This window comes from Sarcophilus harrisii, chromosome 6 (genome assembly GCF_902635505.1).
Source record: "Sarcophilus harrisii chromosome 6, mSarHar1.11, whole genome shotgun sequence".
Taxonomy (NCBI): domain Eukaryota; kingdom Metazoa; phylum Chordata; class Mammalia; order Dasyuromorphia; family Dasyuridae; genus Sarcophilus; species Sarcophilus harrisii.
Window position 1 is genome coordinate 152998730 of NC_045431.1, and position 17480 is coordinate 153016209.

At 36.1% G+C, this 17480-nt stretch overlaps 1 long non-coding RNA gene across 1 annotated transcript; it reads left to right on the top strand.

The window, feature by feature from the left end:
- Positions 1 to 88: 88 nt before the first annotated feature.
- Positions 89 to 13770, top strand: LOC116419806. The gene is made up of 2 exons (XR_004230110.1): positions 89 to 522; positions 13712 to 13770. It is a non-coding gene; the product is annotated as an uncharacterized LOC116419806 (long non-coding RNA).
- Positions 13771 to 17480: the final 3710 nt, after the last annotated feature.

Sequence of the window (17480 nt, forward strand, 5' to 3'; positions counted from 1 at the left end):
CCGAGACACAGGAGAGGAGAGCTGGGGCGGAGCGGGGGCGGGGGACGGGAGAGAGAAACAATAACTTTTACTTCCTTTCTGTAGTGTAACCTTGTTTCAGCCGGCTCCTGAGAAGTAAGAACGTTTCTCTCTACCGACCCTAACTTCCCAGGCCAGCCACCTGATAAAGCAAGGAAAGCAACAGGATCATGTAGCAGGGAAGGAAGGGGCGAAAACAGTGTCAGGATGCGTAGAAAATCTCAGCGCTTGTCTCCTCACCAGCGAGTGCAGACTAAGCGCAGGTGAAGGAGGCCTCCTGGGGGACTCGCCTCCACACCGCTCTGAATCGCACCCATCCACCCCGAACCGTGACCTGGCTTCTTGCCTCCTGAAGCGGATCCCTACCTCTTGCCTAGGTAGAGAGACTAAACGGAGAGGGAAATACATCAACGGAGAAGCCATCCTAGGCAGAGTCCTGCACAAGGAAGGGAAATGAGATGGAATGCATTTTGCTGGGACCGGTTCGATTGATACACTTTCAATGTGAGCATTTATAGCACTCCAGAAATCAGCAAACCTGCAAGTCAGGAAAGAAAGAAAGAGAGAGAGAGAGAGAGAGAGAGAGAGAGAGAGAGAGAGAGAGAGAGAGAGAGAGAGAGAGAGAAAGGAAGGAGAAAAAAAGGAAAGAGGGAAGAAAGGAAAGAAAGAAAGAAAAAGAAAGAAAGAATTGTCTAGATTCAAGAAAGTGATGGAGAAAATGTTAATAGTACAGAGGAAACTTAGAAGTGCCAACATTTTTGAGAAAGCTGGGATGTTAAATATCTACCAGTTTACTCTTGATAGAAATTAAATTATTTCCTAAACAGTACATGGAGAGAATATTTCTAGAGTGGGAAAAGATGATATTGCCATTTAAAACAAGGACAACAAAGGAATAATCATATGTGGGGGTGTCAGAATTTGCCGGCTATTTACATCCCCAGAAAAGAGCAACCAAAGCATCAAATCACGAGAATCCTAGCCGAGGTGCCTTTCTATCAGATAGTAAGGATTTGCCTTCAGCCAGACACAGAATAGATAACTAGCAGTTAAACCGCTACTACTGCTTGAGTCCTCTATCTTTTTTCGACAGTTTTATCAGTTAAATTAACTTTCGACATTTGATTTTTACATTACAGAGTTTTTATATGTCCCATTATCAATGCAGAGTGCATTTATTTTAAATACATAAATACATTTTAAATACATAAGATTGGGGGCTGGGAGAGACGGAGAGGGAGAGATACAGAGACAGAACTTGTAATTGAAACACATCAAATCTGACTTGAAATTCCTTACCACAGTGTTCGTGAGTGTAAACTACATAGGGATATATATATATATATATATATATGTATATATGTAGATGTAGTATTAAACATGAAACATTATGCAGAGATATTGCTCTTTACCCTTCCCTAAAGGCATGGCAATCAAGCTAACCAGTCAAACAATAAAATATTTATTGATCTCAGAACTATGCTAGATATTGTGGGAGAGACTTATAATACAGTGTGGACTCTGCCTTCAGTAGATTTACAATCTAATTGGTGGTGCAAGGTAATACACATGAAGCAATTAATAAATAAAAGACATCACAAAATGCTAGAATACATATATGCTACGGATGGTAAGAACTTTAGGAATTTTAATAACTATTATTCTATATATCTTATCTATAGCTATATAATCCCTTGAAACTAAACTCCTAGAAAAGGTTACCTATAGTAACTGCTTCCACTTTCTCACCTCTTACTCTCTTCTTAATATAATTTGGCTTCTGATTTTACCATACCACTGAAACTCTCCAAAGTTACTAATGATGTCTTAGCTGCCAAGTCCAATGACCTTTTTCTCAATACATATTTTCTTTGTAGTCTCGGCAGCTTTTACACTCTTGATTGTTCTTCTCTTTGATACTCTTCATTTTAGGTTTTTAGAACACCAATCTTCCTCCCTCCTTCCCTCCCTCCATCTCTCCCTCCCTCCCTCCTTTTCTCCCTCTCTCCCTCCTTCTCTTCCTTCCTTCCTTCTTTCCTTCCTTCCTTCCTTCCTTCCTTCCTTCCTTCCTTCCTTCCTTCCTTCCTTCCTTCCTTCCTTCTTTCCTTCCTGCCCTCCATTTTCTCTCTCTGTCTCTCTCTCTCTCTCTGTGTGTCTCTCTCCCCCCTCTCTTTCTTCTGTCAGTCTGTCTGTCTCTGTCCCTCTTCTTTGCTGAATCCTCCTCCAGTTCATTCTCTCTAACCATAGGTGTCATTCAAGATAGTGTCCTGGGCCCGTTCTCTTTTCCCTCTAGACTACTTTAATTGTTGTCATTAGTTTTTATGGATTTAATTACCTTCTCTAAGCTTATGATTCTCAAATCTATCTTTAATGTCTCAAACTCTATGGTAACTTCAAATCTCACATGTTTGAATCCAGTGGACATCTTAAACTGAGTATGTACAAACCAGAATTCATTACCTTTCTCCCTAAACCCATCTCCCTCCTATCTTCTATTTTACTATAGTGAATAACACCATCCTCACATTTTCTCAACTATTGCCATATCCAGCCTCTTTCCAAAGCCTGTCAGATTCATCTTTGCAACCTCTTTTAAATCTGCCCCTTTCCTCTGACATTCCAGGCCCTCATCACTTCATATCTTTATTACTGCATCAACTTGCAATGTCACTTTTTTGCCTTCAGGAGCAAATATAAAATGCTTTTTTGACATTCAAAACTCTTCCTAATCTTATCTCTTCCTTTCTTTTCAGTTTTCTTATATCTTACTCCCCAGTTAGAGACACTAACTTCTTGTCTGTTTCTTATACAAGACAGTCCTTCTATCAGCTCCAGGCATTTTCTCTGGTTATCCCCAGATCTGGAATGTTTTCCCTGACACTCTCCAACTACTGACCTCTCTGACTTCCTTTAAGGCTCAACTAAAATTCTGTTTTTTACAGGAAGTCTTCCATAAGCCGCTCTTAATTCCAGTGGTTTCCCTCTCTTAACTTTATCCTATTTATCTGGTATATAGCTTGTTTTGTATATATTAGTTTGCATGTTGTCTCTCTCATTAGATTGTAAGCTCCTGAGAGCAGGGACTGCCTTTTGCCCGTATTCTCAGTGTTTACCACAGTGCTTGGCATATAATAGGCACTTAATAAATGTTTATTGAATTGAGCTGAAATGAAGTAAGAGAAGATCAGTATTGGATAATATATTTTAGGGAAGGTATCATGGAGCAATTGAGACCTAAACTATAGGAGACTATAACCAAGACCAGCTATGGTAGTTTGGAAGCCATTAATAATTAAATTAAATGCTGCAAGTGAGATTGAAGAGAAGGAGCTTAAAGGAAGAATGACAGTATTTGGTAACTGAGAGGATATTGGAATAAAAGGTGGATAAATTTGAAATCAATTTTTAAAAATTTTGGATTATGACAGTTCCATTGACAAGGCAATTATGATAGAGCATCATCCTAGGTAGAAAGATTATTGATTTAGTTTAGGATATATTGAGTTTGAGGTAAAGGCAGGGCACTTAGGTAGAAATGTATATGGGTCTGGGATAAAAGTGTAGGATTAGAGATTTAGACCTTGTCAAAAAAGATGAATTCTTGGAGTTAAAAAGGATAAAAAAAAAAAAGGACAGAGAATTTCTAAGGAGAAGGAACAGCTGTTATGAGAAGAATGCCAAATATACACCTCCTCCACATCCACTGATTTCCCCCCCCCTTGTGTAATTGGGGGTCATCTTATGGATCACATTTTAGGATGTGCCAATGTCTTTACCCTTCATTGGAATGGATGCATTGTAGAACATGGAGTCAGGAAGATTAAAGTGTGATTCCTTCCTTAAGCAAGAACTAGTGGGGTAACCATAGGCACATCAATTGACCTTTCTGTACCTCAGTTTCCTCATCTGTAAAAAACAGTGATAATAACACCTACTTCACAGGATCATTAGGAGTCAACATATGTAAAACACTTTGCAAACCTTAAAGTGCTATGTAAATATTTTATTATTATTTCATATATGTTCTGATTTTTTCTAAAGAACATACATGATAATAGGCTCCTGGCTGGCTCTTTGGTTTCTGAGTTGGGGAAAGGAGTGTGCTAGATCAAAGAAGATTGATATTTGAGTCCATTTTATAGGTTATAAATTAGATTATTTCTAATCTTTTTTTTTTGGGGGGGGGACAGCCTCTTGGCTGGGAGTCAGCTAATACCAGGTCTCCCTTAGATTTCCAGTTAGGATAAGAGAATTTAGTGGAAGTACAGTGGAAGAAGTGAATAGCTTTAGAGTATAATATTACAGAGAGAGGAATAAGCACAAAGAAGTAGGGATGGAGAAAGAATTTATATTATGACAATTCAAGGTCATTCGATGGAGAGAATATGACTGGATGGGAATTTGTTTATTATTATTGAATTAGTCCAGGAATATTATTAACTATAACTAGAGGTTTAGTTACAGGTGGTCTTCTCAAGCACAAAACCAGCATAAGGAATTGAAGGAAAAGGATATGTTTCTTACCCCTGAAGGCAGGAGATAGATGGAGGGAGCTGGAAGGAATGACATCTTTATACCCTTCTAGATAGATTTAACCCATTCCTGATCTGAGTAGGATTCCAGAACTACCAGCTTTCCTTCCCCCAACTGATTCCTCTATGTCAGTTCTTTCACCTCATTCATATAATCTTTTAAAATATATTAATATAGTCTTTTTAAAAAATTTTACTACATGGTTTTGTTTTAGAATTATATCATACTTAGCATACTTGGCTCTACCCTAATCTTTCTTTTGAGCTTAGACATCTTAGATATGTGGTTTACCTTTCCATGAATAAAGCATAAACAGTTTGTCCTTATTGAGTCTCTTGAAATTAATCTTTGATGTTTACTTGATATTTTTGTTGGATCTTACATGTCAAATTTTCTATTATGTTCAGGTATTTTTTTGCAAAAAATCCTGAAAGTCTCATAATTCAGTGAATGTCCTTTTTTTTTCTCATTCAGGATTATGCTTAATTTTGGTGGCTATGAAAACAACAACAAAAATTTTTGCTGCGTATTATATTTTTGGCCACATCCCAAGTTTTTTGGCTCTGCAATATGGAGTGTTTCAAGACTTTTGGTCTTTTAACATAGCCACTGTTTGGTTTTGTGTGACTCTAAGTGTAGCTCCATTTTATTTGAATTGTTTTTTTTCTTGTTCGCAATATTTTCTCTTTGATCCAGAAGTTTCAGAATTCAGTTATAATGTTCTTGTAGTATCTTTTTCAGGCAGTGATTGTTTTCTATTTCTATTTTCCCTTCTTGTTCTAACATTTTGGGACAGTTTTCTTTAATTATTTCTTGTACTGCTATATCAAGATTCTTTTACTCTTTGGAGTAGGAGATGCCTTTTTTCATTTCAATATCCTCTTCTGAAGTTGAACCCCAGTGTTTCCTATTCCCACAGTCACTTTCTATATTTGGGTTCTTTCTTCTTTGCCTGCTCATTTTGTAGCATAGTATTAGGGCACTCACCCTTGCACCCCAAACCTAGAACTCCATCAGCCTGTAAGCCTGTAAGTTCCCATAGCCAGCAGCATTCCTGTTCCTTCTCACCCAGGGCTGTGTATCTGCAGTGCAACTGGGACAAGTATTCCTTATCAGCAGAAGTTCTTTTAATCTTCCCTGACTTGGATGCATGATTTCCCATTGCTGTCTGGGAGTTTAAAATTTCCATGGCTTGGGGCATGACTTCCCAATCTGGACAGTCCCAGAACTATCCTCTTATTGTTTCAGGGGAGCTAACCTGGAAGTGTTTATACTTCATCTAGTCAAACTTCTATCCTGGTATCTTGGAATTCTCCGGTTGTCCCAGGAAACAATTGGGGCTGTTCTGCCCCAACTCTTGTTTGTTTTTACTCCTTTGTGGTCTCCCCGAGACACTATTTTGTCTTGTTTGTGGCAGAGATCTGGAGAGCTTTCTGATCTATTCCATCTTCCTAGAATCCTTTCTTCCTTCCTGTAGCCTTTGACATTATTGATTATTCTCTTCTTGATACTTCTCTCTAGGTTTTTGTGACATGACTCCTTCTTGAATCTCCTCTCTATAGGATTCTCCTCAATCTTCTTTGCTGAATCTTCTTCCAGTTATGTCTACTAACTATGGATGTTCCACAGGGCTCTCTGCTGGACCCACTTCTCTCCCCTCTCTATATTATTTTACTTGACCATCCCACCAATGGGGATTCAATTATCATTTCTGTGTTAATGATAATCATATTTACTTATCCAGCTCCAACCATTTTTTTGACCTTGAGGCCTTGCATCTCCAAATGCTTATTAGAATTTTGAACTGAATGTTTCACTGATATCTTAAATTCAGCATATTCAGAACAAAATTCATCTTTCCCATTCTTTCTCATTTCCCTTTTATGAGGGTATTACCATTAACCTAGGAACCTCGGCTCACACCCTAAGTGTTTTCCTTGATTTCTCATATCAATCTATTACTAAGGTCCTATTGATTTTCCCTTTAGACATTTCTTGAGTATGTCTCCTTTTCTCCTTTGACATTGCTGCTCTGATGCAAGCTCTCATCATCACACATATACTATAGCGATAGTCTGTCTCTCCTCACTCCAGTCCATCCTGTACAGAGGTGTCAAAATGATCTCTCCAAAGTGTTAGATCTAACCATATTACCCTCCTTCTTGACAAACTCCAGTGGCTCTCCTATAATTTTCAGGTTCGATACAGAATCCTCTCTTCAGCCTTCAAAGTTCTACCTAATCAGAAAAGGACTGGCTACTAAATAAGAAGAATTACTTATTCAGTGGGCTTTAGCACAAAATACCAACAATATTTTGAATTCTTTTCTTGTGACTCATTCCTCACTTCCTTACTTCTATCTCACAGAATTCCTTTCTTCCTTTAAGATACAATTCAAACACCATCTTTTGCATGAATTCTTTCCTTATTTTCACAATTCTTAGTGTTCTCCTTATCATGTATTTGGAAGCTTTGTATACATACACATATAAAATATGTGTATATACACACATATATGTATGTAAATATGTATTTACTAAGCTTGCATATATACTGCATATATCTTAAAATCCTCCACTAAATTTCTGCTTTGTATTTCTTTCTCTGAGTGCAAGTGACATTATGAAATCTGGAAATAGCTATTTCTAGTCTTGGAAGCAAGTTCGTGAGATTAAAATCTGAGGAGTTTTTGGGTTCAGGTGTTCGTTGCCCAGCTGATGATGACCTATGAAGCAATTTTTTTAAGAGGAGAAGTTGAGCATCATCAAGAGGATGAGAACCTGCCATACACGTCTATCTGGTCTGAAGATATTTATATCGAATGAGTTTCTTGGACTCAGAGCCAAAGTGAAGGTTTCATAAGTACAAGTTATTTCATGACTGAATATTTAAAATATCAATCTCAGAGGAGTCTAGAGTAGGAATATGAGTTGCAATATCATGTTTTAAGTATTTTTCCATGAACACTTATGAATCTTTAGTATTTTTAGCATCTCTATTGTAATAGAGGAAATAAATGATTGTCCTATTCAGGTAGAAATCACGTAAACAGTTTTAAAGAGACCAGAGATATAAACCACTGTTTTTCCCTGCCATGGATTTGTAGTATGAGCTTATATTTTCCTCGGATATAGAGTAGGAATACAGTGAGCTAAAGAGCCTGGCTTTCCTTTTTTTTTGAATCAGGTCAACTCAGGACTGAATCTTGCTTATGTATGCTAATTGTCTCTTATACTATAGAGTTAATAAGTATTTAACACTTTAAGAAATACCTCTGAGGTTGAGGCCCCAGGTGACAATGAGGTAGTGATAATCATTATGTATACCCTGAAAATTTCCTATTGTCTGACTAGGATGAGAAAACTCCACAATGATTGTAGAATATGAAGTATTTTTATATGCTTGATATAAAAATAGGACAAAAAAATCCTAATTGATTTATTTCATAAATTTATACTTTTCTACTACTTGCATTTTCCTTTAAATTCCTCTAGTACTAATTATATACCCTGAAATTTAGACTGAGATCTTTGAGAAATGATATAATTTAACTTAACATTAATCTATAGCTAAAGCATTTCTAGCTTAAAATGGCCAAACTGGTATAGTGCAGGGCTTCGTAAGCCTTTTCCACTTGTGAGTTCTTTTCACTCAAGAAGTTTTTATGTAATCCCAATTGAATTGGAGCCAAAGTATTTCTGGCAACATTTGTGCATGCATGGTGCAAAGTGTGCATGTTGTATGTTCAGAACCAAGACTACAGTGCAATTGCATTATATGACATGGGCAAGCAGTGCCAGAAACACCTCAAATTCATTACAAATTTAATTTTGAATTAATTTTTGGTCATTGCATTCAGAAAGCTTTTACTGTTGCCAAATTTTTCATGACTCCCACATTCAGTTATGCAGTACCATATGGATTCATGACATGTACTTTAAGAAACTTTGATAAAGTCCATCATCTCTTCTGCACCAAGACAATTTTATATGACGTTTGTAAGGATCTTGAAATTATAGGTTTTGGATAAAATATCAGAATGGTCATTGCTCAATTCCTTTCTGATATTCTCTTCAAGTACTGAAAAAAGATTTTCTCTTGAATTTCAATATATAAATGAAAATACAGGAGATGGCATTTGAACAGAGCCAAAATGCAAGCAGGAAGTAGACTTATCATAAAGAACAAATATATCATTTTGGCTGAAACATAGAATGTAGTAAGGCAAATAATACATAACCAAGCAAGAAAGAGATCAATGTCACTTTGAAAAAGTTCAAAATAAAATGAAATAATTTTTGTTTTACCTTAATAGGAGCCACTGAAGCTTCTCAAGTAAGTTTCATTGTCAAATATGGACTTTAAGAATATACATTTCAGAACTGTGGGGATAATTTAGAGAGGGGAGAAGTTGAAAATCAATTAGAAGGTTATTGTGAAAGGACATATAGGAAGTGATGAGGCTCTGAATTAAAATGGAGGCTATTTACTTGAAAAGAAAGGAATGGATAACTATAAGCAAATTTAGAGAGCATCTGTCAGATTTATGGGTAAGGAAAGAATTTAGGACCAAAGAAGATCTAGAGAGCAGTTCAAAATGTAAAATACCTAATTTTGATTATATAGAATTTAAAAGTTTTTATACAAACAAAACCAACATAACCAAAGAGCAGAACACTGGGGAAAAATTGCAACAAGTATCTCTGATAAAGATCTCATTTCTCAAATATATAGAGAATTGAGTCAAATCTATAAAAATACAAGTCATTGATTTTTAAATAGTCACAATATATGAATAGACAGTTTTCAGACAAAGGAATTAAAGCTATCTATAATCATATGAAAAAATGCTCTAAATCACTATTGATTAGAGAAATTCAAATTAAAACAACTCTAAGGTATCACTTCATACCTAACAGATTTGCTAACAGGACAAAAAAGGAATATATAGGATGTTGGAGGGGATGTGAGAAAAATGGAACATTCATGCATTTTTGGTGGAGTTATGAACTGATCCAACCATTCTGGAGAGCAATTTGGAACTATGCCAAAAGGGCTATAAAATTGTGGATTCTCTGCTAAGCCTATATTCCAAAGACATCCAAAAAAGGGAAAAGATGCTATTTGCATAAACATGTTTATAGTAGCTCTTTTTATGGTGGCTAAGAATTGGAAATCAAAGAGATGGCCATCAACTGGGGAATAGCTAAACAAGCTGTGGTATATGATTATAATGGAATATTATTGTGCTATAAGAAATTATAAGCAGGGTAATTTCAGAAAAAACCTGGAAAGACTTACATGGAATGGTGTATAAACAAGTAAACAGAATCAGGAAAACATTGTACACAGTAACAGTAATATGGTTTGATGAAGAATTGTGAATGACTTGTTCTCAGCAATCCAATCATCCAAGACAATCCCAAAGGACTAACGATGAAGCATACTATCTACCTCCAGAGAAAAAACTGATGTCTGAATATAGACTGAAACCTACTATTTTTCACTTTCTTTTTGCATTGTTTTCCTTTTATTTGAGTCTTCTTGGACAAAATGACTAATATGGAAATGCTTTACATAATTCCGCATGTATAACCTACAACTGATTGCTTATCTCAGGGAAAGGTTATGGGGGAGGGAATGGAGGGAGGGACAATGGGAAGGATAAAATTTAGAATTCAAAACTTTAAATGATTTTTTTTTTTTAAAGGATTGGGCATCATAGAAGTTATTTATAAGATCAGTAGGACTTGGCCACTAATTAGATATGGAAGGAGTGAAAAAGAATAAAGAATGATTCCTAGGGTGTGAATTTACAAAAATGTAACTAAAAAATATAAAGAAACAAAGTCCTAAATAATTGAAAAATATTTGGGTGCTATGTGTTCAATCCTTTTCAGTTCTGTCTGACTTTTTCTGATACCATTTGGATTTTCTTGGCAAAGACATTGGAATGGTTTACCATTTCCTTCTTCTTGCCAAAGATCACACAGCTAGTAGGCATTTGAGGCTGGATTTGAACTCCACTATGCCTCCTAGTTGCCCTATTTTGGCTAAAATAATATAGATGATGAAGATACTACATAAATTAATCTTTGTATTTAGTACTATGCAAATTAGATTACTTATTCAGTCATTTCTTTTCAGTTGTGTCCAACTCTTTGTGACCCCAATTGGGTTCTTAGCAAAGATATTGGAGTGGTTTGCCATTTCTTCTCCAGTTTATTTAAAAGATGAGGAAACTGAGGTAAAAGGATTAAGTAATTTGCCCAGGGTCACACAACACTCATAGATTTGACCTCTACCTGAGATCAGATTTGAACTCGGGAGGATGAGTCTTCCTGACTCTAGGTTCAGCACTCTATATATGCATCAGCTAGCTTCCCTAATTAAACTATGAAGGGACTAGATAAAATAATAGCAAAATTCATTTGGAAGAAAAAAAAAGGTAAAAAATGAAAGTGAAGGTTTTTTTTTTTCAATGAAAAATTATGAATTAAGAGAAAGTACTATTCCTAGATCTGAAATTATATTATTAAGAATTAAAGTTATTTAATGCTAGATAAAAAAATGGAAATACAAGTACATCATATAAGATAGATGAGCAAGACCTAGAATCAAACAGAAAAATATAAACCTATATAAGGTAAGCAGAAGAGTATACTAGTAGGAAGAAAGACTTGGTTCAACAAGAACTGGCAAAATCAACCAGAGGCTATTCCAAAAACTTAATCAATGGATGTGAAGTTTTCAAAAAAAGAAATGCAAGTGAGCAAAAACTATGTTTTTAAAAGCTTCCAAATCATGAATAATAAGAGAAATGAAAATCAAAACAACATGGAAGTATCTCCTTATGTTCATCAAATTGGCTAAGTAGTAAAAATAGATAAAGCCAAAGTCCTAAGGGCCATGGGAATGATTGCCATATGAAAACTCTTTTGTTGGAACTATAAATTTGCATAACTGTTCTGATAAACAATTTGCAATCAGTGAGATGTTGCTAAACTCTTTATACACACACACACACACACACACACACACACACACACACACACATTCAGAGATCTCACTACTGGACTTTTGCCTTAAGGAGGTCAATGGTACAAAGGAAAATCTATCTACTATGTATCTATGTACCTATTTCTCATCTGCTCATCTAAAATTATCTGTTGAAGTAGTAAAGTGAAATAAAACATTCACACCAACCTACTTACCTACCCACCCACATAGACACACACATATGTTTAATATATATAGTCTATATTATAGCCATGTCAATTGATTGAATAAGTAAACATATTGTGGTATATGAATTTAGTGGAATATTTCCAACTGTGTAAACTCATTTTATCTCTTACATTCTCAAAATGAGATGGTTGGACTCACTTTCTCCCAAGGTCTATTTTGGCTCTACATCTATGATCCTGTAATTATTATACCATAAGGAACAAAGAACCGACATTGTACAAATTTATCTTTGTTCATTATTGAAGAATACTTTCATGCTTTCAAAAATAATTTTCTTGATCACTTATATGCGAATGATAATATTTCTGCAAATATGCAATAACCATCCTTTTCTTCAGAGAGTTACACCTAGTATGATTTTGGTATATACACAAGAGATATATTATTGGACTACATTTTTTTCCCTATCAAATCCATTTTTTAAGATGTTCAATGAAAATAAACACAGTTCATTTGCACTCACCCTACCTTTTAGTTAGTTTGACTATAAAGATGTGGTCTGCCTTGGAATATCGTTTTTGAAAGATCATTGTTTCCCTCTGAAACTTTCATTTAGGAAGCCCCCACAAGATGTGTCAATTATTATTTTAAAAATTTGGAAGAGATCAGAAAGTATTCTCCTTTCTTTCACAGCCTTTAACTTTACCTTTAACAACCGACCCCTTGATGTACTTACAATTGTACTAGATCCAGGATGGAGCTCATCTGTTTATAATTGTTCTAGTTCAGCTGCTCCAACCATCTTTTGCCTGCGAGTAATGGAATACCTCAGTCTCCTAAGAATTAAAATTGAGGGTCAGCCAAAACCAAAAAAAAAAGGTATATGATAGGTGTAAGTAGACTGCAACACATTACCAATGACGAATTGCTTGGGAGAAATTGGATTAAGGATGTATGTGTTACCTGAAATAAAGAAGAGAAAAGTGAGGAATAATTGACAGCATATGTGCCTAGAGGCAGTTAGGTGGTATGGTGGGATAGTGTAAAATCTGGAATCAGGGAGAACCCTATTCAAACCTGGCCTCAGATACTTACTAGTTGTGGAACTAGGCAAGTCATTTAACTTCTGTCTGTTTGAGTTTCCTCAACTACCTACCTCAGAGGATTGTTGTGGGGATCAAATGAACTATTATTTATAAAAGTGTGTAGTAAAACACTTGACACATATTAGGCACTTAAATGCTTATTTTGTCACTTCCATCAATAGATTCAGAGAAAAGCCTCAAGGGTGTTAGATTGCTCCTCCTTGATGGGATTTAAGAAGTATGAATATTTTCTCTAAACATTTTCTCCCAGTAGTTAGTATATTTAAATAGCATTAGTATGGTTTCTTTCCTTGTCTTTTAAATAGATACTTTAAAAAAATACATAGTGAGCTTCTTATCATGAGTATTTAATTTTCTTGTTTTCTCTCTCCAAGAATAACACTTCAAGTAGTTGAAGTAAATAACTCACATTCCTAAAGTATTTTAATCTTTACCAAGTGGTCTCCTTAAAAGAATCCAGGGAGGCAAGTCATATAATTATAACAGGGAACTAGCATCAATGTGGGCCCAGCCCTTGGAGCATGCTCTGTGTTCTTTCCCTGATGCTCATCTATGGGAGCCTTGGGAAGCCTGTTTCCTGATTTAAGCCATGCATAAGTACTCTGTGACTGTTTCCTGACTAGTTATGATGTGGATAAACCTTTTAACTAATCACTGAGTATACAAACAAAAGGCTGGAATGAAGGAACTCATGCCCTGTCTCTACCTGGTGACGTTCAAGTGAGGAAGAAGAAATTATGTAAGCATCTAGATGGGGGAGAGACATCTACCTTGGTAGCCATACTCTCCCCATATGGGAAGAACATGGCTTTCAACATAGAGCATCTGCATCCTTTGCCTCATTGTGTGTTTTTTCCTGATTTTAGGTGAATGAACATCAGAAATGAAATGGACTAGATCAGAGCCTAGTAAACTCTGAAAATTGGAAAAATCACATAAGGTCCAGAAAATGAAGTCTACTGACAACTTGAGTTGGAAATAGCAGCTGAGCCCGGTGAGAAACCTGAACAGCCTCAAGGAATGATCTGTGACCCAAGTGAGACACTATAGCAAGTAAGGGAGAGATAGATCATTGATTACCTATGAATCTTCAGAAATGAGCTTGATAGGAAAAATGTTTTTAATATCAACTTTAATTTAAAGCCCATTCTTCTTAGAGATCAAAGTGGTAGAGGGGGATAGTTAGAATATCCCAGTTTGAGAGGATGTGTTTCTTTCTTTCTTTCTTCCTTCCTTCCTTCCTTCCTTCCTTCCTTCCTTCCTTCCTTCCTTCCTTCCTTCCTTCCTTTCTTTCTTTCTTCCTTCCTTCCTTCCTTCCTTCCTTCCTTCCTTCCTTCCTTCCTTTCTTTCTTTCTTTCTTTCTTTCTTTCTTTCTTTCTTTCTTTCTTTCTTCTTCTTTCTTTCTTTTTCTTCTTCTTCTCCTTCCTTCCTTCCTTCCTTCCTTCCTTCCTTCCTTTCTTCCTTCCTTTCAAGCCCATTCTTCTTAGAGATCAAAGTGGTAGAGGGAGATAGTTAGAATATCCTAGTTTGAGAGAATGTCTTTCTTTCTTTCTTTTTCTTTCTTTTTGTCTTTCTTTCTTCCTTTCTTTCTCTTTCTTTCTTCCTTTCTTTCTGTCTTTCTTTTTGTCTTCCTTTTTTTCTTTTTTTCTTTTTGTCTTCCTTCCTTTCTTTCTTTCTTTCTTTCTTTCTGTCTGTCTGTCTTTCTGTCTTTCTGTCTTTCTTTCCTCTTGCTGAGACAATTGGGGTTAATTGACTTGCCCAGAGTCACAAGCTAGGAAGTGTTAAGTGTCTGAGGTCAGATTTGAACTCATATCCTCCTGACTTCAGGGCTGGTATGTATTTGTATTTCTGCTGTTGCTATAATTTATCACTAAATATCCTTTCATAAAAATTCATTGAGGAAATAACCACTGCTAAGGGATACTGAGGGAATACTAGCTGACTATGACAAATAAAATCGGGGCAGTAATCAATGGAATTACACACAGGATGGAGACTTGAGCTTATGATATTAGAAGACGAGGAAAAGAGCTGTGCTTTTGGTACCCATTAGTGCACATGTCGATTGAGAGAGTAAATTTAGAGCCTATATGTGCTATATAATTATTGTCACTATTTTACACATGGAGAAACCGAGTCTCAGAAACTTTTAAGTGATTTGTGCAAGTTAGTTGCAAAGCCAAAGCACAATCCAGGTCTCCTGATTCCAAGTCTAGAATGCTTTTCCCAAATAATGTATCTAGTGAATTCAATGATCTAGAGGCAACTCTTTGTAAAACGCAGCATCAGACTACTCTTAGGACCAATAAGTTCTGATGGACTGCAAATATTGCATTTTTCTTCTCAGGTGGCAAGAAATTTCAGAAAAGACTAACATTTGGCACCTGGTAAGAGCTTAATAAATATTAGTTGACTGACTGACTTGTCATCTCTGGAAGCTCTGTATAGCAGGAACAATGAAAATTAAACTGTGCTGGCATGTTAAGGCTCCTTAATGCTCACATTGGTGCTTGGATGACATTTCCCACAGGAGCCACTGGCAAAAGTGAAGGATTAATTGAAAGTATAATATTTGGTGATGTTATTAGGCCCAAAAAGTAGAACTAGGAAAATGTCATATATACTACAAAGCAAAAGGGGAAGACAATTATGAACAGAAAGTTCCAAGAGGATCCCTGTACAGAAGAATGCTTTTTTTCTCTTTGAAAGAGAAAGGTTCTAAGTCAGCTTGATCTAGTAGAACCCTTTGCACCCACTCAGGCAACATACAAAAACTAGAGGTGGATGGAAATGTTGAGTGTACTTAGTTGAGAAACACCATGGTCTGAAATTTCACAACTGAGAATTCCAAAGAGATCGTTTCTTTATGGTCTTGGAGAATGGAAGTTTTTTTCAGAACTCCCTAATAAAAACGCAAGTATCTGTGTGCCTGTTAACACCTAAACTTATCAGCTGTTATCAGCTAATACTTTTCAGGGTGACAAGGAGGAATTGTCAAAGAAGGGGGAATAGAAAGGGGAAGTATCTTCTTGTGTTGGGCCTGTTTCCATAGTGCCGTCTAAGTAAGTGATATTGAGATGGAATTTCCATGCTTAATTTATTAGATCCAAGTATCCTTTCTCCCTCAGTGGCCTTGGGCTAATCTCACTCCAATTCCCATTTACCTGGGAATAGTTGGTGCTGGTTCTTTATCTCATGGAGGGTGTTGGGAGAATTTATGGTCTATAAAGCATTTTAGATTTCTAGTGTGAGACAGTTTATAAGTACAAAGAGTTATTATTGGTTTTATGACAGGATTGTAAATGTGTCAGTAGATGCATCAGCATAATGTAGAAAAACTTATCTTTAGCTGATTTTGATATCATTGTATTTGTAACACCAAGTGCGTTGGCAGAAATTTTTTATTATATAGTCCCAGATATGGCTTAAGTGATATGAAAGAAGCTTTGTTGATGTTTATGGCTTAACAGGTGTTTTATATTCATCTGTTATCTGGATCTATCTAAGTTCATAGTTAATCTCCATGTGATACAGTGAAATTTAGATCCCAGCCTTGACATTTCCACTACTGCAATCCATTTTTCGTCAGATCATATCAATATTGCATAGGCAGATTTCTATCCAGCATTCTCTCACTGAATCAGTTCTATACAAGAGTAATCATTAGAACTGGAAGGCATTTTATGGGTAAATTAAATGACTTGCCCAAGTTCATTCAGGTAGACAAGAAAAACTGGGATTCGGATCCTCTGAATCTCAAATTCTTTTCGCATCAATGCACTGTGTCAAGAACTTAAGAAATGTTCTTTCCCTTACTGTTAGTGGAAATTTTAGGCCTTTATTGTGGCTGTCACTCTGATTTTTTATAATAATGGCTAATTAAGATGAGTTCTGGAGGGGCAACTTCCTAGAGACAAATTTTGAACATAAGGAAGAAGATGGAAACAGCAGCTAGGCCAGAAAAGAAAAACCAACCAGCAGTGACTATTGTATGGTCATGGGTATGTGTATCATCTGATACCAATCAGCTGAGATCAAAAGAAAGTGGCCACAGGAACACTAGCTTGAAGCAGGAAAGAAAAGAAATGGAATTGGAAGCACCGCAAAATGATCATTGGCAAGCTGAGCCCAGACATATTGGATAGAGAACAAAAACTGGCATTAAATACCTCTGGGGTCTGTAAAGTGATTTGATTTTCATAAAACCCCTGTGAGGTAATTAATATTTATATCTCCACAAATAGGGAAACTGAGGATCAGAGAAATTAAGTCTAGAGGCACATAAAGTAGTAAATCCCTGAGGCAAATTCAAACTAGATTCTATCCACCTGCTGTTGGTCTGCCTTCAGACTGATCCTAGCAGCTACTGGGCTATTGCTGTTGGATGGGGTCAGGCAGATTGCTCTGCAGGAGTCTTCTCAGAATGTTCCATTTCTTCTGGACAGTTTATATTCCTTACTTCCTGGCTGAAGTAAAATCTTAAGATTCCTTGTTCAAGACCCACATCCTTCCATTTTTTCCTTTCTGTTCAACTGAAAATAAACTAAAATGATAACAAATGGTACACATATATATCCAGTTTACTATTACTTATACTAACTAGTGATTGGAAACATTAATTAGCCTTACCTTTCA